Genomic DNA, 22,422 nt, shown 5'->3' with positions numbered 1-22,422 from the left:
GAGATCAGAACATTCTTACAATAGCCAAGATGAAGAGTAACAAAGCATTGTGATATTACGTCCACAAACAACAGGAATTCTGCAGATGCTGGAAATTCAAGCAACACACATCAAAGTTGCTGGTGAACGCAGCTGGCCAGGCAGCATCTCTAGGAAGAGGTCCTGACGAAGGATCTCGGCCTGAAATGTCGACTGTACCTCTTCCTAGAGATGCTGCCTGGTCTGCTGCGTTCACCATCAACTTTGATGAGTGTTCCTTGATATTGCGTCCATGTTGTTTCCATTTTCCTATTGGAAACTCCGTATTGATCCAATGACTTTCATCCATAGGTATAACCAATATTTCAATCCCTTGGGTAACTGGACAAGACATGTGATGAAAATGATACTAAGAATATTGTAATCTGTATTTCCATCCAGTACTATCCATCATGAAAACTATCCATGATGCGGGATGGGGTGGTTTGAGTATCTCAGAAACTGCTCATCCCCTTGGATTTTCATGCACAACAGTTTCTAAATTTTATAGAGAATGCTGTGAGAAACAAAAAAAAAACACCAGTGAACAGCAGTTCTGTGGGTGAAAACGTCTCATTAATGAGAGGTGTCAGAGGAGAAAGGCTAAAGTGGTTCAAGCTGACAGGATGGTGACAGTATTTCAAATAACTACACAGTAAAACAGTGGTGTGCAGAGGTGCATCTTGAACGCACACACATCAAATCCTGAAGTGGATAGGCTACAGCAGCAGAAGACCACAAACATACACTCAATGACCAATTTACTAGGTACAGGAGGTCAAAGTTACCTGTAAGGTGTGCTACCAACATACAAAGGAACTTAAACTGCAGACATGAGGTTGTCATCCTCTACATCGTTAGGACTGTAAATATATTTCATGATTGTACACAATCACGTTCCCTTTTGCAGTTTCTGCTGCAGATGGTGTTGACAATATGGCCTTTATGATTATTTGTCTGCAGATCTTAGAATAGGCTTATTGATATTTTTCTTATTGAAGAAATTATTCCGTGCACACAAGCTGTTGTCACTGGGGAAAAATTACACAGCACAACATTTTTGCACACATTGGTCATTACAAATTGAAGGGAACATTGCAGGATGTACCTAATAAATTTGCAACTGTGTATATAAATACTAATTATTGTGGGATTGTACACAAAGTACTAAATAATTAAGTGATAAAAATAGATTAGATATCAGACAAACAAAGCAAAAGCTCTAGACAGATTACATTTTGGGGTATCACATCTTAGAGCAAATATAACCACAATTAAGGAGTGATAGGATAAAGTATAAGGACAATTTGCATCACCTAGGCCTGTGTTCAATTGAACCTTGACATTACAATGATGTATAGATACAAATGGATATAAGTTGGAGGAGGGGTATACCAGTGTAAGCATTTTGTATGTTACAAATTTAGGATATTTGCAACTCTTTCCACTCAAGTTACTTCAGCTACTTAGTCTGGAGCTGGATTCCAAACTGGGGTCTGCAGAACCCCTGTTTAAAGGTATTGATCCACAGCATAAAGAGGGTTGGGAACCCCTGGTCCAGAGGGATAATTGGTTGATGAACATTGATAGATTGTCGTTGAGCAAACATGTTAAGGTTAATGTACACAATACATTGATCGAATCTGAGTGACTCAACAGGTTTAGGGAACTGTGTGGCTCATTCCTCTTCAGATCACTTGATATTGCTGCCCATTTGTCTGCAGATGATATGTGTTAGTGCATTTTTCCTGCACATTGAAAACTACTTATTCTGTACTGCAATCAGCATAAAGATACATTTGACAGTGAACTTTGACCTTTCTTGCATATTTTTTAGACCGAACTGCTGTTTGGATTGATGAGTGATAAAGCTAATTTGACAGAAATGAAAGATCCTTAAAATCAACTACATTTCAAAAGAATATTTCTTTATTCACAGATCAGCTGAATTAGTTATATATCTTTTACTAATAAAAATACATTATTGTACCTCATTGCTGGGATTGATTACATAGAGGTCACAACAGTGTACAATGGACATGATGTTTATGTATCTAAGAAACATACAAACATATATAATGAACAAAGAGGTTGCACAATGCAAGATCAACCAGCCAATGGAAATGCAGCAAAACCGACTCAGAAACTGCATTGTACCGTACCTGTCCACCTGTAATCAACACCCTTTTATCCGAGCTGCAATCTAATACTTGCATAATAATACCTACCGTTATTGTTCAGAAAATATAACTGGGTGAATGCGCTTTTACTCATCTGGAAATGTAACCCTATTACTTAAAGTTATCATCTCCGGGTGGCCACAAGAGTTTCTGCAAATGGGGAAGATCTTGCGCAACACACACTAAAGGTGTTGGGAACATTTGCAGGAACGTGGGAGATGTGAGAGAAAGGGTGTGACGTCAGTAGCTCGGAGGTGATTGGTGGAGGAGGCAAAGGCCTGAGGAAGATGGCACCTGATGGGAGCGGACAACAGGTCACAGAGCAAAAAGGAAAGGGGGTGGGAACTTGGGGGGAGGTGGGAGTTGGGGGTGGTTTAGGTCATGGACAGTTCATGAGGGCAGGGAGGGGAAGAGAAGGAGTAAAGTGGCCAAAAGGGGAATGGAAAACACATGAATACATTTGATTTCCTTATTTCATATGCTGCGGCTTGTACTACAGCAGTGAGACTCAATGGAGATTACCTTCTTTCTGAGCATTTTCTAGCCATTCACTACAACAGTTTTGATTACCCACTGGCCGGCAGGTATAATTCCCATGTTCCCATTCCCACACTGATATGTTTGCCCATGGCTGCCACACTGAGGTTAAGCACAAAATGGAGAAACAATACCACACATTCCACTGTGGGAGTCTCCATCCTGGCGGCATCAACATCAATTTCTATAAATTCCAGTACATTGTTTTCCCTTATAGCTCTGGTCACATTATTCTCTTACGTCCCCTATTTTCCCAGTCAAATGTCAATCAGGTAGTTACAATTCTTTTCTGCATATCAAAGCAGAAAGTCTATTATTTAATATATCTATCACAGCTGATTTATTCTCATAATAGCCTTTGCTAAATTCAATGAATTCTGGAAAGAAGGTTCCGTGGATTAACTTCTGGGGGAAAAAAATCAATTACTGTAATTATAAAGAACATAAAACACAATATCCCAACACAAAACAGGGTAACCTCACTCAGTCTTTTGCTTTCTTCTACATGCCATACGACAAAGTTTCTTCAGTGCTACAACCACCAGCACTGTGAGCATGAGGAACATGGACAACAGAAAAACCATCACATCCACACAATAGTAAGTGTACCAGGGCAGCCGGTAGGATTCAGAGCGCAAATGCCCTGCTCCTTTGTGTCGGGCAACATACTCAATCCAGAAAACAGCTCTCTCCATTGGCAACTCTGGTTGGTCCCGGTGGAGAGCAGAGAGTTTCTTCATGTTATTCTGGTAAAACGTGTCGTTTACCACCTCATTAAGTGCCTGCAATAGCTCTGCTGAATGCATGGTTGCAACATTAAGCACCTTTGCTGCGCCTCGGGATTCAAGTCTGACTACATTGTCAAACTGGTCAAAAATAAGAGGCATACCAATCACTGGCACCCCGTGGTAGATGGCCTCGTAAATGCCATTGGTACCACCATGAGAAATTAAGACCCGTGTGTTGGGGTGTCCCAGAAGGTCGTTCTGAGGGATCCATTTTGTCAGTAGTGTATTACTACCTATATTGGGAAGGATTTTTCCATCGTATCTCCAAATAACGTTCTGGGGTACTTGAGCGAATGTCTCAGCTATTTCCATTGCAATCTGCTTTGGTAAGGAATCAATAAGGGATCCTAATGACATGACAATAAGTCCATGCTTCTCTGAGCTTTGAACAAATTCTTCAAACTCTGCCAGTAGTGGTTGGGCTGGTTTACACTGGAAGCCTCCAATGTACACAATATTTGGCATGGTGGGTCTTGGGAATTCAAATACAAAATCGACTCTCATCAGCACCACATCAGCCCTCAAGAGAAGTGTTTGAATGTCTGTGTCTGGTCCCAGATGTCGATGACAGATTTCATTATGAATTGGGTATATAAATAAATTTGCGGTGACTAGCTGAATAAGGTATTGCACAATGTTTTCTGTTCTCTGGAGAAAATTCATTTTATCTGTGAGGTGTGTGTCTGGATATGGGATGTAAGAAAGTGGCAATGGGGCAAAATGAGAATGAGCTTCTCCAATACTATGCCATCGAACATTATACACCATCGGGACTTTTAAATAATAGGCAAGCATTGGACCAGCAACTAAAACAGGATCTGTAAGTAATACCTCAAAATTTGCATTCTTAAATTGGTTTAACAAGCTTTTGTTTTCAAATATTGCACTGGTTTTATTCTGAAGCAAGCTAAGTAAATAATACATGAAAACATTTGAAGATAACTGCATCTTAATGTTGCCCCATGTTGTCCAACCATTCTGGAAGATTTCCAATGAATTCTGCACAAGCAACTTAATCAGCTTGATAGGACTAGATTGTTCAGTGTATTTTTCTTTTCACAGTCATTATGAATTCAAAGAGATCTGGTCTTTCTTTTATATAGAAATTTGATGAGTAAGAAAGCACTGTGATATGGTGTCCATGTTCTTTTAGTTTTTCTATTAGTATCTCCATAATGATCCAATGACTTCCATCCACGGGCACAACCAATATTTTAGCCCCTTGTGTGACTGGACAAGGCAGCATGATGAAAATGCTAAGAAAACAGGCAATCTGCAATCTGCCTTTCCATCCAGGACTGTCCATCTTGAAAATAGCTGATCACACCGATCCTGTTGTAGAATTGATTAGAAATGTTGGTAAGCATAATAATAAATAAGCAACAAAAATATTTTACATGTAGTTGTGTGTTTTCTTGTCGCCACTTTAACTCTACTCACTGTATGGACACTCCCGGTTGTAGCTGAATTTGAACGACATACAACATACAAATATAATTTGGAAGCAGAACTCAGCTGCACAACTTGGTCACCTTTCTGGTTCAAGGGTAACAAGTTACAACAGGGATAGTGTGCAACAGGTTCTTTTCCTGAGCTCAAAGAGCAAGACTTTGCATTGCAAATACCAGAGAAAAGCCTGATTTATACTTGTGCGTACGGGCTACGCTGTAGACCTGATTTATACTTCTGCGATGCCCTAGCCGTAGCGAGCATGCATTGTTGTGTCTGCATCGCTCTGCAATTTACAGCCAAAACGCTAGTTGGCGGTGGGGTTTCTATACCACTGTGCTGAGTTTCTTCGTGAGAGACATGGACGAGGAAATACATCTTCCACCACAAAGACCTGAGATTCCCACTGTGACATTTTCTGGTTTGGGATATCTTGTACTGTTTGTTCATTTCATCCTCTCAAGGTGAGAATGGGGGAACATCTGAGTTATACAACCTGTAACATTAAAACATAGGTGGCTATTGTAGGACAGGCCATATTTTGAAGTGTGTGCTGAATTTATGGTGATATGGTTAAACCACAAAGATAAGGAAGCTGTAAATTTGAGCTTCATCGATATACACTCAGAGGTCACTTTGTTAGGTACACTTATACACCTGCTGTTTAATACAAATATCGAATCCAGCTTAAGGTGATGTGGCTGAGGGTGAGCAATGACTTCATGGTGGTTTTCAAAGTAAGAAATAAAACTAAATATTTTCTTTATAACATATTTCCTATAAATATTCATGGTACACGGTCACCGTAAACAATGAGAAAGCAAGGCTGAGTTGAGGGTCGAAGTGTGCATTCAGGAACAAGGACAAGGCACGTTCAGACAGAGTCAGAGTCGAAGCAAGCAGAGTGGAGGAGATTCAGAGCCCTTGCACCAAAACCGGTACTGAGAGATTTGCTCGATCTAAGCATCGGACTAATTTGGAAATATTGGGTATCGGCCGAAGTATGGCGGGTAGAGGGGGGAGGAAGCAGCGGGGGGCGGGGTCTAGGCCCAGAGTGTATCGATGCAGCTGGTCCCAGACTTTGAGAGAGGAATGAACCGATCTTCGGAGGATTTAAATGCCAGGCCAGATGATTAATAGGGCAGGGTGTCAGGACTGGAGGCAAGGATGGGCCAGTCCTGCTTGCCACTCTGCAACGTTGACTCCACTCTTTGTTGAACTGAGGCTGAGGCTGTGGGCCTGCTCCAGCCCGTCTGGACTCCATGTCTGAGGCTGTGACAGACATCCCACCTCTCCCAGAAGTTCCGGGAGTCTCTCACATATCGATAGTGGCTCCCTGACGCGCGGAAATTATATACAATATCCCGGAAATAGATTTTTTTGAGAGGGAGAGCAAGCATCCCGATTGGTCTTTCTTTGTTCTAAGAGTGGTCTCCAACCACCGGGCCGCGAGGAAGCGATATGACTTGGCGATATGAGTCAGCTGCACTTTTCCTCATTCCCTGTCATGTACTTTTGAATTTTAACGCACGCGAGGTCATCAGTGACCCAAGACGTGCAAAGGAATGGGTCCGTGTCCCATTTGTGAATGTCCCAGGTGCATCATCCATGTCAGCGTGGGAAAAAGATCCACTCCTCGAGCTTGCAAATGACAGTGGGCTGAAAAGTATGTTTGACATAACATCTCCGCCAGCATTCTGGATCAAAGTCAAGGCTGAATATCCTGAGACAGCCACGAAAGCACTGAAAACATTGCTTCCATTTCCAACATTTTTCTGCGAAGCGGAGTTTTCTGCAATGAATGCAACAAAAACTAAATCACGGTATAGACTGGACATGAGGAACCCCCTTCGACTATCGCTGTCTCCCACCACCCCTCGATAGGACCGTGTTGTTGCAGGAAAACAAACCCAGGGCTCCCACTGATTCAGCGATATTAGTGTGTTGCAATGATTTTATATGTTCATACAAGGAAAATATGCGCTGTGTGTTTAATATCCAAACGTTACTTAAAACGTTATGATGCTATTGACTTATAAGTGACTTATATTTCAGTGGTCCCCAGCCTCCGGACCGCGAAGAATACAGCAGTGGCCGGAACGCACCCAGCACATCTTTAAGAAAAAAGCCAAAATCAATAAGCTAATTAGTTAGGTACCACCCGGCACGTAAATGTCAGCCCAGAATAGAGGCGACAATCAATTAGCTTGTTTATTTCGGCTTTTTTCTTAAAGATGAGCTGGGTACATTCCGGCCACCGCTGTACCTCTGCATTCTTCGCGGCTCAGAGGTTTGGGACCACTTTTATAATTGACTTATCACTACATTCATGCGAGGAAAATATGTGCTGTGTGTTTAATATTAAATTCGCAGGGGTCCCCAATCTTTTTTGCAGTGCGGACCAGTTTAATATTGACAATATTCTTGCGGACCGGCCGACCCGGGGGAGTGGGGGGCAGTAGGGTTGCCAACGGACGAGAGTAGCAGTCAAATACGTTGTGTTTAGCCCGAGAAAGACGACAATGTCCATGAAGCCTTGCATGGGCACCAGAGTGCATGTGTGCCCTGTGCATGTGCCTACCGATTTTTTTCCTGCAAATCGTTTTTGGTGATTCTGTTCGGCAGGGGGGTGGGGTGTTACTCACGGCCAGAATATCAGTGATCAGTGGCTAATACACTCAATTTCATTTCTAAAACGGTTTATCTAACGAATTTAATATTAAACACACAGCGCATATTTTCCTTGCATGAATATAGTGATAAGTCAATTATCAGGGGAGGACAGGGGAGCTTGAAGTAAGTGTTGAATGAACTTCCAGTAGAAGTGGTAGAGGCAGGTTCAATATTATCATTTAAAGAAAAATTGGATAGGTATATGGACAGGAAAGGAATGGAGGGTTATGGGCTGAATGTAGGTCGGTGGGACTAGGTGAGAGTAGCGTTCGGCACGGACTAGAAGGGCCGAGATGGCCTGTTTCCGTGCTGTAATTATTATATGGTTATATAAGTAAGTCAATAGCATCATAACATTTTAAGTAATGTTTGGATATTAAACTCACAGCACATACTTTCCTGTATGAACATATAAAATCATTGCAACACACCAATATCGCTGAATCAGTGGGAGCCCTGGGCTTCTTTTCCTGCAACAAGATGGTCCCATCGAAGGGTGATGGGAGACAGCGATACTGTACTCGAAGGGGGTTCCTCATGTCCTGTCTATTCCGCAATTTAGTTCTCATTGCACTTACTGCAGAAAACTCCGCTTCGTAGAAATATGTTGTAAGCAACGCTTTCAGTGCTTTTGTGCCTATCTCAGGATATTTAGCCCTGACTTTGATCCGGAATGCCGGCAGAGATGTTATGTCAAACATACTTTTCAGCCCGCCGTCATTTACAAGCTCGGGGAGTTGATCTTCTTCCCGCGCTGACATGGATGACACGTGCGTAGTGACCTCGCGTGCGTTCAAGCTCAACAGTGGCCATGACAGGCAATGAGGAAAGGTGCAGCTGACTCAAATCGCCAAATCATATCGTTTCCTCACAGCCCAGTAGCACATGCTTTGCGGCCCGGTGGTTGGGGACCGCTGCATTAGATAAACCCCTTTAGAATCGAAATTGAATGGATTTGCTACGTACAAGTGACTTATACTTGACTTGGTTGAAAGGGAATGCAGTCCTTGTGTATCAGATGATCTTGGTTCAGTGAGTAAGGGGTTAACCTTGGTTCCAGTGGAATGTGAGGATTCTCAGTCATTTGAAAGCTGGTGAGGTCAATGTTGCTGGAAATAATGGGAAAAGTGCTGTTCCTGGACTTTTGGATAAACTGCTGGAAAAGATTGGATTGGATTGGTTGCGCGACCTTTGACCCTGCTTGCAGGACAAAGGCCTGCTGAGGCAGGATGCCAGACATAAAACTTAAAAATCAAACATGTGAAAGGTACTGACAATGTTATAGCTGATTAGTTATCCAGATGTAAAGTTGAAAACTGTACCCATTTTTGCTTTGTCATCTGATGTTTTTTCCCTGTATTGTTTAAAACCCTGTGATGGACATTTTAAAAAAATCGTCTTCGACAATTTTTTTTCCCTCAGGAAGGGGAGGGTGAGGGGATCCAGGAGTGCCGCTATTAACTGTTTGAAGAGAGACAGAGAGGGACATTCATCATTGATGGTTTGTTTGGAAAGGAGAGAGAGAGACGAAGATTAACGGTTGGACTGTCACTTTAAGGGATTGGTAGTAACTTTGGATTTTTACTGAGTTTGGAGTTGGAGACAGCACCGAGCAGCTCGTAAGTTGCTATGGTGACCGAAGGCGGTGTTATTTAATGGACACTAGGTGCTATGATTTTCAGCAGGTTGTTGATATTTCTTCAAGGACTTGTTGCCTGCTTGTGCATTTCCTTCACAGACAAAGGAAGGAGGGACTCTTTGAATGACAAGTGATGCTCAGCACAGGGAAATAAATGGGAGGTCAGACGATACAGACCTCAGACACATGATCTGGACACTGAATGAGCATGGTTGTGCCCGCAGAGAAAGTGGGTTTTGGAGGATCGATCAGGCGGATCGATCCAAATTGCTATTCCACCACTGAAGAAGGGGTTGACAGGTGGAAAATTGTCTATGTGTCCACCCTTGCCGGGGTGATAGCTCCACCACAGGAAAACCGGTCCCCCGGTTAAAGTCATAGTCGGTGACTTGTAAAGGATTTCGGAGGACGACGAGAAGATCGACGGCATCAGCTCACCTGAAGACTCAACTCTAACTCTCTCTCTCTCTCTCTCTCTCTCCATCACTACTCAACTAAATACCACGAACTGAACTGAACTTTATTCTACATCGTAAGACTGTATCTTTTTACCCCTAGACTTAAGGATGCTTGGTTTTCATACATATATATTCCACACTTACTTTTATATATAATCATTGCTAACCTGTGTGATTTATTTACATTGATATTACTGTATTGCGTAGTTACTAATAAATATTAGTAGTTTATAGCAACACAAGACTCCAAAGTGGTTTCTATTTCTGCTGGTTTCTTTATTCCCGTCACGGGGTGCGTGACATAATTGGGGCCTGCGTCCGCGATATGAACAAATTGGTCGGGAGGCTGGTTTGAATTGATTGGGGGAAATCCCTTTTGAATCTGGACTTTTGATTTGGTTGTGTGGAAAAACAGCAGAAATGGATGTTCGAGACTTTCTGAAATCACCAGACCTGGTGACTTTGAAGTTTGCTAAAAAGTATGAGTTGCGGGACATTGCTAAAGAATTGAGAATTGAGGTAAAGAAGGCTGTGAGTAAGGTAGAAATTCAAAGGAAAATAGTTGAATATTATATAGATAAGGGAACATTTGATGAGGAGGCGTTAGAGGTGTTGGTGGAAGGTGAACCTACCGAGGATGAGCTTCAGCTTCTGTTGGAAATATTAAAGAGGGAGCATGAATTGAAATTAAAACAGCTCCAAAGAGAGGCCAAAGAGACAGAAAAACAGAGGGTCCGTGAGGCTAGAGAGGCAGAAAGACAGAGACAGCTCGAAAGGGAGAAATGGCAACGTGAAGATCACGTGTCAGAAAAGCAGAGACAGACGCATCGATCCAAATTGCTATTCCAGTTTGAGGAGAAGGGGTTGACTGGTGGGGAGTTGTCTATGTGTCCACCCTTGCCGGGGTGATAGCTCCACCACAGGAAAACCGGTCCCCCGGTTAAAGTCACAGTAAAGGAACCCTTACAGGGCAGTGATCATAATATGATTGAATTCATACTGCTGTTTGAGAGGGAGAAGCACAAGTCACGTGTATCAGTAGCGCAATGAAATAAAGAGATTTTGGACCAGTGGAAAATGATGCTAATGAGGTATTATTCGGAGATAAAGAAATGGCAGGTAAATTTAATGGGTACTTTGCATCTGTCTTCACTGTGGAAGACAATAGCAGTGTGCCAGAGGTCTGTGATCGTCAGGGAGCAGGAGTGCTATTATAAAGAAAAAAATGCCAGGAAAACTGAAAGTTCTTAATGTGGATAAGTCACCTGGACCAGATGGGCTACGTCCCAGTGTCCTGAAAGAGGTTGGTGAAAAGATAACGGATGTATTGCTCATGATCTTTCAAGAATCACTTGATTCTGGAATGACCCTGGAGGACTGGATGATTCCAAATGTCGCTCCACTCTAAGAAGGGAGTAAGGCAGAAAAAAAAGGAAATTACTGGACAGTTAGCTAAATCTCAGTGGTTTGAAAGTGTTGGAGTTTGTTATTAAGGATGAGGTTTAGGGGTACAGTACATGGAGACTAATGATACAATAAAGTCAAAGTCAGCATGGTTTCTGTGAAGGGAACTTTTGCCTGATAAATCTCTTAGAGCTCTTTGAGGAAGTAACAAGCAGGATGACCAAGGGAGAAGCAGTGGATGTCATTTACTTGGATTTTCAGTAGGCACTTGATGAGGTGCCAAACATGAGGTTGCTTAACAAGATAAAGTCCAGGGCGTTACAGGACAGACACTGGCATGGATAGAGGAATGGCTGACAGGTAGGATGCAGCGAGCGAGCAGGGCCTTTTCTGCTTAGGTACCATTGACATGTGGTGATCCTCAGGAGTCAGTATTGGGACTGCTATTTTTCACATTGTTTGTCAATGATTTGGATAATGGAATTGATGTATTTGTGGCAAAGTTAGTATATGATTCACAGATTGGTGGAGGGGTAGATAGTCCTGAGGAAGCAATGTGATTGCAGCAGGACTTAAACAAATTGGAAGAATGCGCAAAAAAGTGGCAGATGGAATACAGTGTTGGGAAATGTACAATAATGCATCCTGATAAAAGGTGGAATAGTGCGGAATATTATCTAAATGGGTAGAAGGTTCAAACATCAGAGTTGCAGAGGGACTTGAGAGTCCTCGTGCAAGATTCCCAGAAGGTTCATTTACAGGTTGAGTCTGTGGCAAAGAAAGCAAATGCAATGTTGGCACTTATTTCAAGGGAAATGGAATATAAAAACAAAGAGATAATGCTGAACTTTTATAAGGCATTAGTCAGGCCACAATTGTTGTATTGTCAATAGTTTTGGGTCCCATATCTCAGAAGGGATGTGTTGTCATTGGAGAGAGGCAAGAGGAGGTTCACAAGGATGATTTTGGGAATGAAAGGGTTAACTTATCAGGTGCGTATGGCAGCTCTGAGCCTGTACTCACTGGAATTTAGAAGAATGCATGGGGATCTCATTGAAACCTACCCAATGTTGAAAGGACTGGATAAGGTGGATGTGGAAATTATGTTTCCGACCATGGGTCTGTCCAGTACTAGAGGCCACAGCCTCAAAATTGACGGGTGACCTTTTAGAACAGATTTTTTTTTAGCCAGAGACTAATGAATCAGTGGAGTGCTCTGCCACAGATTGCAGCAGAGGCCAAATCTCTGGGTATATTTAAGGCGGAAGTTGATCATTCCCTGATTCGTCAGGGCATCAAGAGATATGGTGAGAAGGCGGGTGTATACGGATGAATGGGATTCGGGATCAGCCATGATGGAATGGCGGAGCAGACTCGATGGGCTGCTCCTAATTCTACTCCGATGTCTTTTGGTCTTATGGTCTTATAACACTGATCGGAGGGCCCCCACGCCCTCCAGTTGGAAAATTGGCATTCTGCTTTTTACCCCACTCGAGTCATATCCCCTCAGTCAGAGAACTGACTCCCTGCTTCCTCACATCAAACCAGGTCTGATTCCACCTCAGTAGCTCCGCCTGAATCCCATGCGACCGAACCTTCCAAAATCGGACTGCCATGTAGAACCTCGTAATCTTCTTAATGAAATTAGGCATTCTCCACTGCCCTAATTTCATGAATTCTTATAGTTCTTTCCCTGAAAAGCTTCAAAGGATTTCGGAGATGTGACCTCCCAATCAGCTGTGCTGAATGAACTACTTCCCTTCATGGAACGTACATTGTCGACTCTTGCTCAGTGGGCGCTGGAAATCAGAACTTCCGTTCCGTAACATCTTCCCTGAGGTGGTAATTTTAATATGTTTCTACACAAGTGCATGGCAAATGTACTCAGTCTCAAACTGGTTATAAAATGCATCTAAACTAACCTCGGTTCGAGATAAAATTACAATTGTACACTTACCGATAAAGAACACCTTGCGAGTACAGTAATAGAAAGTTTTCCTTTGAAGTTGTGATTTCAGCAGACAAAAGGTGACCTGCAAATATCAGCTGTTTCGTGACAAAGTCTTGGAGATTGGGTAAAACTGGGTGCGACGCGTTCACGTTCAGTTCAGACCTGCCGAATGTTTTTATCAGAATGAGCAACTTTGTTTAGTTTGTATCCCATGAGTCAGAACAGAGTCAAATTCAAAGTAACGGTCAAGTTTATTGCCAAATGCACAATTACATCTACGCACAGCTGCAATGAAAAACTTAGATTCAAGCAGCGTAACAGGACATATCAGCGGCGTCGACAGGGAAATATTAATAAAGGATAAATGCAACCTCTTGATTCTGTAATTCCAAATTCCCAGAATATAAGCATATGAACAAACTTTTAAAGTAACTTTGACCCTATTTTATTAAGATGTGCTTTGTGACAATTAAAAAGTTTCACAGGAGTTTTGGCTCATGAAGCTTCTAATGTCCTCTATTTGCCTAAATTGAAGTTGTATTGCTGCTGCGGAGGGATTTGAAAACAGACCGTTTGTTATTTACACCAATGCACACAAAATACCGGAGAAACACAGCATTCTGGCAGCATCTATGGAAAGGTATTAACAATCGACATGTTGGGCCAAGACCTTTCATCAGCATATCCTCTATGATTAATCCTGATGAAGGGTCTTGTCCTAAAATTTTGGCTGTTTATTCCTCTCCATAGATACTGCCCGAATTGCTGAGAAATTCCAGCAATTTATGTATGCTAATCTGGATTTCCAGTATCTGCAGAATCTCTTGTATTTACGTTAGTTACAGATGTCCACCTTGGCTGCCTAGTAATTTTGCTGTGCACAACCACTCTATCCTCTAGGGTATTACATCTGGAGCCAAGTTTATGGTCTCCTCTGTATTGGAGAAACTGTATGCAGATTGGATGATGACTGTAGAATATCTCCAATCAATCTTCAGGAATACCTCTGAGCCTCCATTTCCTCCTCACTTCATTCTCCATTCCACTCACTCTCTCATAACACTCCAAATAGAGGCTACTATATTATTGGACTCTTAATTCTACCTCTCTCACTTAATTACTCCTGCCTGTGAAGAGACTTAGATCCATACCAATTTGTCTACTGGAGCAACAAGACCACAGCAGATGCCAACTCACTGGCTCTTCACTCAACCCTGGAACATCTGGACAGCAAAGATGTGTAGATCAGGATGCTCTTTATAGACTGCAGTTCAGCGCCCACAACCTGGGGTCTAGATGTAATACATCAAAACTAATCAACAAGCTCCAAGATCTTGGTCTCAATACCTCATTGTGCAATTGAATTTCCTTACTTGCAGACCCCAGTCAGTTCGGATGGGCAACAACAACTCCTTTATTATCTCTATCAGCACTGGTGCACCACAAAGCCCTTTGCTTAGCCTCCTGCTCTACTCACTTTACACTTATGTCTGTGTGGCCAAGCACAGCTCCAACGTCATATTCAAGTATGCTGATAACACCACCATCGTAGCCCAAATCAAAGGTGGTGATGAATTAACACAGGGGAGGGAGACGGAAAATCTGGCTGAGTGGTGTTATAATAACAATCTCTTACACAATGTTAGTAAGACCAAGAAACAGATTGTAGACCAAGACAACAAAACCAGAGGTCCAGGATCCAGGTCTCATTGGAGGATTAGAGCTAGAGAGGGTTAGCAACTTTAAATTCCTAGGTGTTATTATTTCGGAGGAACTGTCCTGGGCCCTTCACAATAAGAAAGCACAACAGCACCTCTATGCTCTTAGGAGTTGTGGAGATTCAGCATGACATCTAAAACTTTGACAAACTTTTGTAGATGCACAGTAGAGAGTACATCGACTGGCTGCATCACAGCCTGGTACGGAAACACCAATACCCTTTAACAGAAAATCCTACAGAGATTAGTTTATATTGACCCAGACCCATCCAACCCTGGAGCATATTTGCATGAAACGCTGCAAGAGGAAAGCAGCATCCATCATCAGGAACCCCCAACATCCAGGGCATGGTGTCTTCTCGCTGCTGCCATCAGGAAGAAGGTTCAAGAGGCTCAGGACTTTCACTACCTGGTTCAGGAGATTTACTATCCACGATCCATCAAGCTCTGGAAACAAATGGTTCAGCTTCATTTGTCCCATCATTGAAATGTTCCCACAACCTATAAATTCACTTTCAAGGACTCTTCATCTTATGTTTCCAATATTTATTGCTTATTTATTTATTTATTTATTTGTATGTATATATATATATATATTTTTTTTTTTTCTTTCTGTATTTGCACAGTTTCTTGTATTCTACACTCTGGTTGAACGCCCTAGTTGGGTGTTGTATTGATTCTGTTATGGTTATTATTCTATAGATTTATTGAGTGTGCCCATAGGTTGTATATGGTGACCTACAGTATATGTACTCAGATAATAAAATTTACTTCGAATTTTGACAAAGGAATCTGTAAGTATGAACTCAAAGTATCACTTTCAAATTGTTTGAACAGTGTTTTGTTTTGAAACACTGTTATATTAAAATCTTGATTCCATTGATGACTTTTATATTAACAATTCATCATTAACTCTTGGAAGATATTATGATGCCATTGTGTCTAACCATTCTTCGACCTCTTCAATGACAGTTCCACAAGTCTTTTCATCGTCTTATTCTTCACAAGTTTATCATATTTTTTTTAGATTTGAGCAACACTGGATTGATGGAGATCAGAACATTCTTACATTGATGTGGATTTTGGGTAGGAGGTACAAACGGGCTGGGGGTGGGGGGTGCTGTTGTAGTCTGGCGTACTGACCTCTACCTTGCCGAGGCACAGCGACAACTCGCAGATACCTCCTCTTATTTACCCCTCGATCGTGACCCCACTGAGGAACACCAGGCCATTGTCTCCCACACCATCACCGACTTCATCTACTCAGGGGATCTCCCATCCGCTGCTACCAACCTTATAGTTCCCACACCTCGCACTTCCCGTTTCTACCTCCTACCCAAGATCCACAAACCTGCCTGTCCTGGCAGACCTATTGCCTCAGCTTGCTCCTGCCCCACCGAACTCGCTTCTGCATACCTCGACACGGTTTTATCCCCCCTTGTTCAATCCCTTCCTGCCTATGATCGAGACACTTCTCACGCTCATAAACTTTTCCATGATTTTAAGTTCCCTGACCCCCACCACTTTATTTTCACCATGGATGTCCAGTCCCTATATACTTCCATCCCCCATCAAGAAGGTCTCAAAGCTCTCCGCTTCTTTTTGGATTCCTGACCTAATCAGTTCCCCTCTAACACCATTCTGCTCCGTCCAGCGGAATTAGTCCTTACTCTTAATAATTTCTCCTTTGGCTCCTCCCACTTCCTCCAAACTAAGGGTGTAGCTGTGGGCACCCGTATGGGTCCTAGCTATGCCTGCCTTTTTGTTGGCTTTGCGGAACAATCTATGTTCCAAACCTATTCTGGTATCTGTCCCCCATTTTCCTTTCGCTACATCGACGACTGATTTGGCGCTGCTTCCTGCACGCATGCTGAGCTCGTCGACTTCATTAACTTTGCCTGCAACTTTCACCCTGCCCTCGGATTTACCTGGTCCATTTCCGACACCTCCCCCACCCCACCCCCCACCTTTCTAGATCTTTCTGTCTCTATCTCCGGAGATAGCTTATCCACTGATGTCTACTATAAGCCTGCTGACTCTCACAGCTATCTGGACTATTCCTCTTCTCACCCTGTCTCTTGCAAAAACGCCATCCCCTTCTCGCAATTCCTCCGTCTCCGCCACATCTGCTCTCAGGATAAGGCTTTTCATTCCAGGACAAGGGAGATGTCCTCCTTTTTTAAAGAAAGGGGCTTCCCTTCCTCCACTATCAACTCTTGCTCTCAAACACATTTCCCCCATTTCATGTACATCTGCTCTCACTCCATCCACCCGCCACCCCACTAGGAATAGGGCTCCCTGGTCCTCACCAACCACTCTACCAGCCTCCGGGTCCAACATATTATTCTCCGTAACTTCCGCCACCTCCAACGGGATCCCACGACTGAGCACATCTTTCCCTCCCCCCCGGCTCTGCTTTCCGCAGAGATCGCTCCCAACGCGACTCCCTTGTCCATTCGTCCCCCCAATCCCTCCCCACTGATCTCCCTCCTGGCACTTATCCTTGTAAGCGGAACAAGTGCTACACATACCCTTACACTTCCTCCCTTACCACCATTCAGGGCCCCAGACAGTCCTTCCAGGTGAGGCGACACTTCACCTGTGAGTCGGCTGGGGTGATATACTGCGTCCAGTGCTCCCGATGTGGCCTTCTATATATTGGCGAGACCCGACGCAGACTGGGAGATCGTTTTGCTGAACACCTACGCTCTGTCCGCCAGAGAAAGCAGGATCTCCCAGTGGCCACACATTTTAATTCCACATCCCATTCCCATTCTGACATGTCTATCCACGGCCTCCTCTACTGTAAAGATGAAGCCACACTCAGGTTGGAGGAACACCACCTTATATTCCGTCTGGGTCGCCTCCAACCTGATGGCAGGAACATTGACTTCTCTAACTTCCGCTAATGCCCCACCTCCCCTTCGTACCCCATCCGTTATTTATTTATATACACACATTCTTTCTCTGTCTCTCTCCTTTTACTCCATCTGTCCCTCTGACTATACCCCTTGCCCTTCCTCTGGGTTTTTCTCCCCTTCCTCCTTTTCCTTCTCCCTGGGCCTCCTGTCCCATGATCCTCTCATATCCCTTTTGCCAAACAACTGTCCAGCTGTTGGCTCCATCCCTCCCCCTCCTGTCTTCTCCTATCATTTTGAACATTGCAGGATGTACCTAATAAAGTGGCTACTGTGTATATAAATACCAATTATTGTGGGATTGTATACAAAGCACTAAATAATTAAGTGATAAAAATAGATTAGATATCAGACAAACAAAGCAAAAGCTCTAGACAGATTACATTTTGGGGTATCACATCTTAGAGCAAATATAACCACAATTAAGGACTGATAGGATAAAGTATAAGGACAATTTGCATCACCTAGGCCTGTGTTCAATTGAACCTTGACATTACAATGATGTATAGATACAAATGGATATAAGTTGGAGGAGGGGTATACCAGTGTAAGCATTTTGCATGTTACAAATTTAGGATATTTGCAACTCTTTCCACTCAAGTTACTTCAGCTACTTAGTCTAGAGCTGGATTCCAAACTGGGGTCTGCAGAACCCCTGTTTAAAGGTATTGATCCACAGCATAAAGGGGGTTGGGAACCCCTGGTCCAGAGGGATAATTGGTTGATGAACATTGATAGATTGTCGTTGAGCAAACATGTTAAGGTTAATGTACACAATACATTGATCGACTCTGAGTGACTCAACAGGTTTAGGGAACTGTGTGGCTCATTCCTCTTCAGATCACTTGATATTTCTGCCCATTTGTCTGCAGATGAAATGTGTAAATGCATTTTTCCTGCACATTGAAAACTACTTACTCTGTACTGCAATCAGCATAAAGATACATTTGACAGTGAGCTTTGACCTTCCTTGCATATTTTTTAGACCGAACTGCTGTTTGAATTGATGAGCAATAAAGCTAATTTGACAGAAATGAAAGATCTTTAAAATCAACTACATTTCAAAAGAATATTTCTTTATTCACAGATCAGCTGAATTAGTTATATATCTTTTACTAATAAAAATACATTATTGTACCTCATTGCTGGGATTACATAGAGGTCACAACAGTGTACAATGGACCGCATGTTTATGTATCTAAGAAACATACAAACATATACAATGAACAAAGAGGTTGCACAATGCAAGATCACCAGCCAATGGAAATGCAGCAAAACCGACTCAGAAACTGCATTGTATCGTACCTGTCCACCTGTAATCAACACCCTTTTATCCGAGCTGCAATCTGATACTTGCATAATAATGCCCACGGTTATTGTTCAGAAAATATAACTGGGTGAATGTGCTTTTACTCATCTGGAAATGTAACCCTATTACTTAAAGTTATCATCTCCAGGTGGACACAAGGGTTTCTTCAAATGGGGGAGATCTTGAGCAACACACACTAAAGGTGTTGGGAACATTTGCAGGAACGTGGGAGATGTGAGAGAAAGGGAATGACGTCAGTAGCTCAGAGGTGATTGGTGGAGGAGGCAAAGGCCTGAGGAAGATGGCACCTGATGGGAGCGGACAACAGGTCACAGAGCAAAAACGAAAGGGGGTGGGGAACTTGGGGGGAGGTGGGAATTGGGGGTGGTTTAAGTCATGGACAGTTCGTGAGGGCAGGGAGGGGAAGACAAGGAGTAAAGTGGCCAAAAGGGGAATGGAAAACATATGAATACATTTGATTTCCTTATTTCATCTGCTGCAGCTTGTACTACAGCAGTGAGACTCAATGGAGATTGAGACCTTCTTTCTGAGCATTTTCTTGCCATTCACTACAACAGTTTTGATTACCCACTGGCCGGCAGGTATAATTCCCATGTTCCCATTCCCACACTGACATGTTTGCCCACGGCTGCCACACTGAGGTTAAGCACAAAATGGAGAAACAATACCACACATTCCATTGTGGGAGTCTCCATCCTGGCGGCATCAACATCAATTTCTATAAATTCCGGTACATTGTTTTCCCTTATAGCTCTGGTCACATTACTCTCTTACGTCCCCTATTTTCCCAGTCAAATGTCAATCAGGTAGTTACAATTCTTTTGTGCATATCAAAGCAGAAAGTCTATTATGTAATATATCTATCACAGCTGATTTATTCTCATAATGGCCTTTGCTAAATTCAATGAATTCTGGAAAGAAGGTTCCATGGATTAACTTCTGGGGGAAAAAAATCAATTACTGTAATTATAAAGAACATAAAACACCATATCCCAACACAAAATAGGGTAACCTCACTCAGTCTTTTGCTTTCTTCTACATGCCATACGACAAAGTTTCTTCAGTGCTACAACCACCAGCACTGTGAGCATGAGGAACATGGACAACAGAAAAACCATCACATCCACACAATAGTAAGTGTACCAGAGCAGTTGGTAGGATTCAGAGCGCAAATCCCTGCTCCTTTGTGACGGGCAACATACTCAATCCAGAAAATGGCTCGCTTCATTGGCGACTCTGGTTGGTCCCGGTGGAGAGCCGAGAGTTTCTTCATGTTATCCCGGTAAAATCTGCCGTTTACCACCTCATTAAGTGCCTGCAATAGCTCTGTTGAATGCATGGTTGCAACATTAAGCACCTTTGCTGCACCTCAGGATTCAAGTCTGACTACATTGTCAAACTGGTCAAAAATAAGAGGCATGCCAATCACTGGTATCCCGTGGTAGATGGCCTCGTAAATGCCATTGGTACCACCATGAGAAATGAAGACTCGTGTGTTGGGGTGTCCCAGAGGTCGTTCTGAGGGATCCATTTTGTCAGTAGTGTATTATTACCTATATTGGGAGGGATTTCCCCATCATATCTCCAAATAAACTTCTGGGGCACTTGAGCAACTACTTCAGCTATTTCCATTGTAATCTGCTTTGGCAAGGAATCAATAAAGGATCCTAATGACATCACAATAATTCCATGCTTTCCTGAGTTTTGAACAAACTCTTCAAATTCTGCTGCTGGTGGCTGGGCTGGTTTACACTGGAAGCCTCCAATGTACACAATATTTGGCATGGTGGGTCTTGGGAATTCAAATACAAAATCGACTCTCATCAGCAACACATCAGCCCCCATGAGAACTGTTTGAATGTCTGTATCTAGTCCGAGATATTGATGACAGATTTCATTATAAATTGGGTATATAACAAATTCCCTAAACAGAAGCTGAAAAAAATTATACATGACATTTCCTGTCCTTTGGAGAAAATTCATATTATCTGTTAAACGTGTGCCAAGATTTGGGACATAGGAAGGCGGTGATGGGGCATAGAGGAAATGGGCTTCCCCACTCATCTGCCATCGAACATTATACACCTGCGGGACTTTCAAATAATGAGCAAGTATTGGTCCTGTACCAAAAGCAGGATCTGTAAGTACTAAGTCAAAATTTGCTCTTTCAAGTTCTTTTAACAGAGTTTTGTTTTGAAAAATTGCAATACCAAATGCTTGATTCCATTTGTGAACTTCATATGAAATATGCTTCATGAATTTTTGGAGCTTCGTATGGTCCCAAGTGGTCCCACCATTCTGTAACCTCTTCAATGACAGTTCCACAATTCTTTCAATCATAATTGACAGAGATTTGTCATATTTCTCTTGAATTTGAATAACAATGGATTGATAGAGATCAGGATTTTCCTTCGTATGTGAAGATGAAGAACGGTAAAGCACAGTAACATTGTGTCCACGAAGTTTCAGCTCTTCTACTAGAATTTTCATACTAATCCAATGACTTCCATCCACAGCTATAACCAATATTTTAGCTCCTTGGGTAACCGGACAAGTCAGTGTGATGAAAATAACACCAAGACCAGATGCAATCTGCGATCTGTCTTTCCATCCAGGTCTATCCATCTTGAGAAAAGCGGATCACACCAATGCTGCAGTCAAATTGTTAAAAAAATACTATTAAGCATCATAAATTGACAACAAAAACACTTAACCCAGTGACTCGCAACCTTTTTTATGCTGTGGACCATTACCATTAAGTTACGGGTTTCTGTTTTTCAGAGTACCTGAATTGCTTAATTGTTGTTTAATGAAAGACATTAATCTTTTAAATTTCCTTCTGTTTTTCTTGAGTGATTTGCTCTATGTAAGGCAGTCTCTTGGTGCTTTCTGTCTAAACTTAAGTTTATTATGATCAGCTCCTGGATACCGAGTTTCTTGTAATGATTTAAACGGAAGCCCCATTAGCGCTAACTACGGTTTCACCAATCAACTTCCTAAATATTTACTTCATCTCTCCCCTTTCCAGTTTCAACTGCCACTTTATGTTTCTCTCTCTCCTCCCCCACTTTTTAAATCTACTTCTCATCTATTTTTTTCTCCAGTCCTGCCGAAGGGTCTCGAAACGTCAACTCTACTTTTTTCCATAGATGCTGCATGGCCTGCTGAGTTCCACCAGCATTTCATGTGTGTTGCTTCCACCTCCTTACACTCCTTGTTGACATGGGCTGCCGCTGGACAAGAGCTAAATACCTGGGTGTTAACAGGACCAGGTTGTGATCAGATTTGCCAAGCAGGGGAAGGGTATGTATGCATCCTTTACTTTTGCAAACAGAAAGTCCAGTCCTCTATGCCCCCTG

General features: G+C 42.6%; 2 pseudogenes; both read right to left on the bottom strand.

The window, feature by feature from the left end:
- Nucleotides 1-1,957: 1,957 nt before the first annotated feature.
- On the bottom strand, nucleotides 1,958-13,241 carry LOC140209448 (UDP-glucuronosyltransferase 2C1 pseudogene; annotated as a pseudogene).
- A 6,819-nt stretch (nucleotides 13,242-20,060) lies between these two features.
- On the bottom strand, nucleotides 20,061-21,688 carry LOC140209447 (UDP-glucuronosyltransferase 2C1 pseudogene; annotated as a pseudogene).
- Between the last annotated feature and the right edge of the window lie 734 nt (nucleotides 21,689-22,422).

Source organism: Mobula birostris, chromosome 14 (genome assembly GCF_030028105.1).
Source record: "Mobula birostris isolate sMobBir1 chromosome 14, sMobBir1.hap1, whole genome shotgun sequence".
In the NCBI taxonomy this organism is placed as follows: domain Eukaryota; kingdom Metazoa; phylum Chordata; class Chondrichthyes; order Myliobatiformes; family Myliobatidae; genus Mobula; species Mobula birostris.
This window is presented reverse-complemented; position numbering and strand designations above follow the sequence as displayed.